This window comes from Dipodomys spectabilis, unplaced genomic scaffold (assembly GCF_019054845.1).
Source record: "Dipodomys spectabilis isolate Male_0828 unplaced genomic scaffold, ASM1905484v1 ptg000127l, whole genome shotgun sequence".
In the NCBI taxonomy this organism is placed as follows: domain Eukaryota; kingdom Metazoa; phylum Chordata; class Mammalia; order Rodentia; family Heteromyidae; genus Dipodomys; species Dipodomys spectabilis.
This window is the reverse complement of record NW_024870804.1, coordinates 722,580-728,825: the sequence shown is the minus strand read 5'-3', so window position 1 is coordinate 728,825 and position 6,246 is coordinate 722,580. Positions and strand designations below refer to the sequence as shown.

Below are 6,246 nucleotides of genomic sequence, written 5' to 3'. Positions count from 1 at the left end.
CCCCTCCTTTGTCTTTCCCCTACCATTCCGCCCCTTCATACCTCCCCAACATGTCACTCCATGCCCCCCCCCCCATAGAGTGTCTTGTACATTTCATTGTTACAATGTGGCAACCTGTATCCTTTCCTTGTATTTTAAATGAAGAAATGCTGGCTTGATTTATGCTGATTCTACTGGTGTAGACGCACCTAAAATCACTCGCCAAGTGCAGGAGCACAAAATGAAATGCGTAGCAGAAACATTGGAACATTTCGGAGAAGATTAGCATGGCTCATGCACAAGGATGACAGGCAAATTCCTGAAGCATTCCATACTTTTACAACAGATGCTGGAGGGGATGTGGCCACCAGGGAACCGTACTGCATTCTTGGTGGGAGTATAAAACTTGTTCAACCACTTTGGAAAATAGTATGGAGGTTCCTCAAAAAACTCCACATAGAGCTCCCCTATGACCCAGCAATCCCACTTTGGGACATTTACCCAAATGATCACAAACAAGACCATACTAAAGCTACCAACACAACTGTGGTATATATACACAATGGAATTCTATGCCTCCATCAGAAAGAATAACGTTGCCCCATTTGTTAGTAACTGGAAAGTCTTGGTAAAAATTATATTAAGTGAAGTAAGCCACGTCCAAATTAACATTGGTCCCATGGTTTCCCTAATTTTCAATAACTAATATTTGTCTGGGTTAAGAAGAATAGGTCAAAAACTATCTGCATATGACCAGATAGGATGATGTTAAGGGACATGAACCCCAAGATAGGGACACAAGTGGTTTTTTTCTTTCTTGCTATTGTTTCTAACGTACATATAATGTGCGATGTGATTTTTTTGTTCGTTTATATGTTCGTCCCTCCTGCTATAACTCCTGTTTTCACAGTATTTGAAGTTGGTACACCTACATCTTGTATATACACTCCTCTAATTCATGGAGGCGAAAGAAAAAAACAAAATGCTTAAAGAGGGGTACAGGTTGACACATTGTAACAATGAGATACACAAGACACTATGTTGAAAAATGAACTTTACAATTTAGGTGGGGGAAGAGAGGAGGGTTGTGTACTTGTGGAGGTGGGAGGGAAAGGATGGTAGGGGAAAATAAAGGAGGAGGTAACAATGTTTTTTAGGAAATGTACTCATTACCTTGCTCTCGTAAATGTGACTCCTCTGTACATTATTTATCTAATAACTAATATTATGAGGCAGACTGAAATGAGACTCCAGAGAAAGAGTCAGAAAGATTGATTAGAGAGACTAAAATTGGTCACACAAAGATTGGAAAATAGAATTCCTTGTACAACATATAAATCATTGAAAGCCTACACATGTAAGGACAAGAGAGCAAAGTCCAGAAATGCACATTTTCTTAGAGATCAGCTATTGAATTATCAATGGAAATATTTGTATTCTTAAATACTTGACCACATGTGGGAGAAGGCTGAAGAGAAATAAAATGCCATCACTCTGTTAGGACGTCCAATATCACACTAGGAAGTAATCAATCACTGATTTGTAATAAAAAGAGAAAACAATTATTCCAAATGAAGGTTTCATTTCTTTTCCTGTAACAGTTCTTGATTTAGATGCTAGCAATTACCATACAATTGATCCAGTAACACAGCTGAAATGACATTGACCGCAGTATTCCCACATGAAGGAAAAGAGAAAATTAACAGATATCTGAAGAAATGACTTGAGTATGAAATGTTCTAATAGTGATATCTGAGGTTTTGACACAGGTGAAGAGGTGGATTTTCTTTTCTAAAAATTCCCCATTTTTAGCCTGGTGCCAGTGGCTCACATCTGTAATCCTAGCTACTCAGGAAGCTGAGATCTGAGGACTGCTATTCAAAGCCAGCCTGGGCAGGAAAGTCTGTGAGACTCTTATGTCCATTTAACCACCAGAAAACCAGAAGTGTCATTGTGGCTCAAGAGGTAGAGCACTCACCTTGAGTTGAAGAGCTCAGGGACTGTGCCCAAGCCCAGACTTCAAACCCATCGACCAACAACCACAAAAAATCTCCCTTTTCTTGGACTGCCTACATCTTTTCCTATCATTCAACAAAGAAGCCATTTTATCACCCACAAAATTTAAGTCCTATCCTAGCTACTGCTAATAGAATGATTTGGTATCGTTTTTTTTTGTTGTTTGTTTCTTTTTTTGTCCATCCTGCGACTTGAACTCTGGGCTTGGGCTCTGTCGTTGTCATCTACAAGACAAGGTGAGTATTCTCCCGCTTGAGCCACAGTGCCACGTCCGGTTTTCTAGCAGTTTATTGGAGATTAGAGGCTCACAGACATTCCTGAAAACGCTGGCTTTGAACAGTGATTCTCAGATCTTAGTCCCCTGAGTAGCTATGATTACTGGCCTGAGTCACCAGCACCCGGCATGTTTTGGTATCTTATGGCAAATGGTTCATATTTGGGGGGAAAAAAACAACTGTGGTAACATTTTTTCCAGTCCTTAAACTCTGGGCCTGGGCCCTGAACACGGTTATGCTGGTAGCTTTTATGTGAGCTTGTTGGATTACTGCCCATGAGGGGAATTACTGGGTCTTAAAGGAGATCTATGTTTAGTCTTTTCAGGAAACTCAGTACTGCATTCCAGAGCATTCTACACCAACAGTGTAATAGAGTTCCCAATTGGCTACATCCATGCCAGCATTTACTATTGATAGCTTCTTGATAAAGGCCATTCTAACTGGGATGAGGAATAATCTGTCTTGTTTACTTGTAGATTTGTGGACACCTTCTAGCTACTATGAATGAATCCATGAAACCTATATTGCTCAGAGTCTGCATTCCTTTCTCTTTTCTCTTAGTATCATTTTCCCCAACCTTTCATTTTCCTTAAGACTAGTGAAAAGTCATCCTTTCTGATGGCTGAATAGAATTCCATTATGTGTGTGTGTGTGTGTGTGTGTGTGTGTGTGTGTGTGTGTGTGTGTGTGTAAGATGAATATAGGCCCATGAGTTCATTTCTAAGACTTCTGTTTCATCTGTAATTTAGTAGTTCCATACTAAAGTTGAATTGTTTTCTCTACAGAATTGAAGAATATTGTTGGGATATGAGTATTGCATTTTCAATTTTGGGGGGTCAGTATTGCAGTTTTTGCCATGTTAATTTTTTTTCAGGCTTCATGATCATATGTATATTATGTTCAGAAAACACACATTTAGAACAAACAGAAGGAAAAGTGTCTGGCAGTAGTTCCAGAAAATTTACCCTCTTAGGCTGCAGGAAGCCTGTCTCCCCCTAGGCTTTTTTAAACTAGAAATATTCTTTTTTATTTAGTTACAAGAGTTTTCAGATTCAATTCTCTTTAAGAATCCTAACAACTAGGTTATGAATAGCCTTTTATAATTACCAAGTCTATTTTTGTCCTTGGCCTAGGCAAGTTCTACATAAGTCATCCAGCCCCCACCTCATCATTACAGAATGAATGATATTTCCAAATGCCTGAGAAGTTTAGCATGCTTTTATTTTCTTACTTTTTAAAATGGGGCTTGAACGAAGGACCAGGGCATTCTCCCTTTGCTTCTTCACTCAAGACTATAATTCTAACACTGGAGTTACACCTCCACTTATGCTTTCTGGTGATTAATCAGAAATAAGTTTCCTGAATTTTCCTGCCCCAGCTGGCTTCAAACTATGAGCCTCAGATCTCAGGCTTCTGAGTAGCTAAGATTATAGGCATGAACAACTGATGCTCAGCCTTTGTTTTTTTTTTTTTTATTGTGATTAAGTGATTACATAATTTCCCAAATTTCACATTATTGTGGGATCGTGATGCTCAGTTAAACTCACAAACACATTCTATCTTTCCAGGAGCAAATTGTCTATCATGGTCTATAACATTTATGATTTCTATGAGCTTTGTGATACAGTTATTTCTTCCACATTGGGTGGCATGTACATTTCTTTTGTTTTGCATAGCATCAGCTGTTCCCTCTTTCTCATTTGTTCCCTTCCTCCCATTGCTGCCATTAAGTTGCTTAGCTCATTTTGGTCAATGTCCTGTGCAGCTAATTGGTCCCGTTGTTGTATGTTTTTCCCTGATTCCCTCTAGTTCTGTGTCGTCTTCCTGGATCCCCTCCAGTGTACACATATATACCATACATATGATCAGCAGCATGGAGTTATTTAGTTGTGATTCAACCAGATGAGTGGAAGCTCTTTGTTTCTTAAGTCCTGTTAACTTTGTCGTATCACCTAACATTTTGGATTTAACATCCACTTATCAGGGAGACCATGTACCATTTGTCTCTTTGATCTTGGCTTACCTCGCTCAACATGATTTCTTCTAGCTCCATCCATTTCCATGAAAATACCATTACTATTTTGTCCTTTCTAATGTCTGCATAATATTCCATTGTGTATAGATACCACAATTTTTGGATCCATTCATCTGTGGTGGGGCATCTGGGTTGTTTCCATATCCTGGCTACTGTGAACAATGCTGCAATAAACATGGAGGTGCATGTGTCCTTGTATACTGGTTCCTGTTGTTCAGGATAGATGCCTAGAAGTGGTATGACTGGGTCCTATAGGAGGTCAATAATTAGCTTTCTGAGGACCCTCCAGACTGCTTTCCAAAGAGGTTGTATAAGTGTACATTCCCACCAGCAGTGTAATAGGGTTCCTCTTTCTCCGTATCTCCTCCAACATTTGTCGTTGGCTGACTTGTGGGCCATTCTGACTGGGGTAAGGTAGTATCTCAGGGTTGTCTTTATTTGCATTTCCTTCACAACCAGGGATGGTGAACATTTCCTCATGGGTTTCTTTGTCATTTTTATCTCTTCATCTGAGAAGTCTCTCTTTAGTTCCCTTGCCCATCTAATAATTTGTTTGTTGGTCTTGGGAGAGATCAGTTTCTTGAGTTCCCTGTATATACTGGATATTAACCCCTTGTCTGATATATTGCTGGTAAATATTTTATCCCAATTAGTTGGTTGTCTTTCTAGCACGGTTGTGATAGCTTTAGCTGTTTAGAAGCTTTTTATTTTAAGGTAGTCCCATTTGAAGAGTCTCTCTCCAATTTGCTTTGACCCTGGAACTCTGTGCAGGAAGTTCCTTCCTGTGCCTATAAGTTCAACTCTCCCTCTTACTCTGTCCTGCAGTAGTTTCACAGATTCAGGTTTGATGGTAAGGTTTTTAATACATTTTGAGTTGATGTTGGTGCATGGTGATAGGCTGGGGCCCAATTTTAGTCTTCGGCATGTGGCCGCCCATTTTTCCCAGCACAAGTGGTTGAAGAGGCTCTGTTTCTTCCATTGTATGTCTTTGGTTCCTTTGTCAAATATCAGCTGACTGTACGCATGTAGATTTATTTCTGGATCTTGTATTCTATTCTACTTGTCTTCAGGTCTGTTTCTGTGCCAGTGCCATGCAGTCTTTGTTATTATAGTTCTATAGTAGAGTTTGAAGTTCGTCATGGATATCTCTCCCATGTTGTCTTTATTTCCTAGAACTCTTTTGGCTATTCTACTTCTTTTGTTATTCCATATGAAATTTTGGACTGTTTTCTGTATTTCAGAGAATACATCTTTGGGATTTCAATAGGAATTGCATTGAATTTGTATATAAATTTTTGCAGTATTGCCATTTTCACCATATTAAGTCTGTCTATCCAAGAGCATAGGAAGTCTTTCCATTTCCTAGTGTCTTCTGTAATTTTTTTCTTTAACTTTTTATACTTTTCATTAAATAGTTCTTTTACATCTTTGGTTAGGTTAATTCCAAAATATTTAATTTTTCGGGAGGTTATGGTGAATGGGGTTGCTTCCTTTATTTCCTTTTCTGCTTGTACATTGTAAGTGGACAGGAAGGCAACTGATTTTTGTGGGTTGATTTTGTCTCCTGCTTCTTTGCCGAAGTGATATATGATTTCTAAGAGTTTGGGGATGGAGTTTTTGGGATATTGAAGGTATAGTATCTTGTCATCTGCAAAAAGGGATAGTTGAACTTCTTTTTTCCCTATGCGGATTCCTTTAATGTCTTTTTCTTGTCTTGTTGTCCTGGATAAAGATTCCAGAACTATGTTGAAGAGGAGTGGAGACAGTGGGAATCCTTGACTTTTTCCGGATTTTAAGAGAATTGGTTGTAGCTTTTCCCCATTAAATATAATATTGGCTATTGGTCTGTCATAAATGGATTTTATTGTTTTAAGAAATGTTCCTTCTATTTCTATTTTCTCTGGAACTTTTACCATGAATGAATGTTGAATTTTATCAAAG

At 38.7% G+C, this 6,246-nt stretch overlaps 1 non-coding gene across 1 annotated transcript; it reads left to right on the top strand.

The window, feature by feature from the left end:
• Positions 1 to 214: 214 nt before the first annotated feature.
• On the top strand, positions 215 to 318 carry LOC122116202. Its single transcript, XR_006148911.1, has one exon. It is a non-coding gene; the product is annotated as a U6 spliceosomal RNA (small nuclear RNA).
• Positions 319 to 6,246: the final 5,928 nt, after the last annotated feature.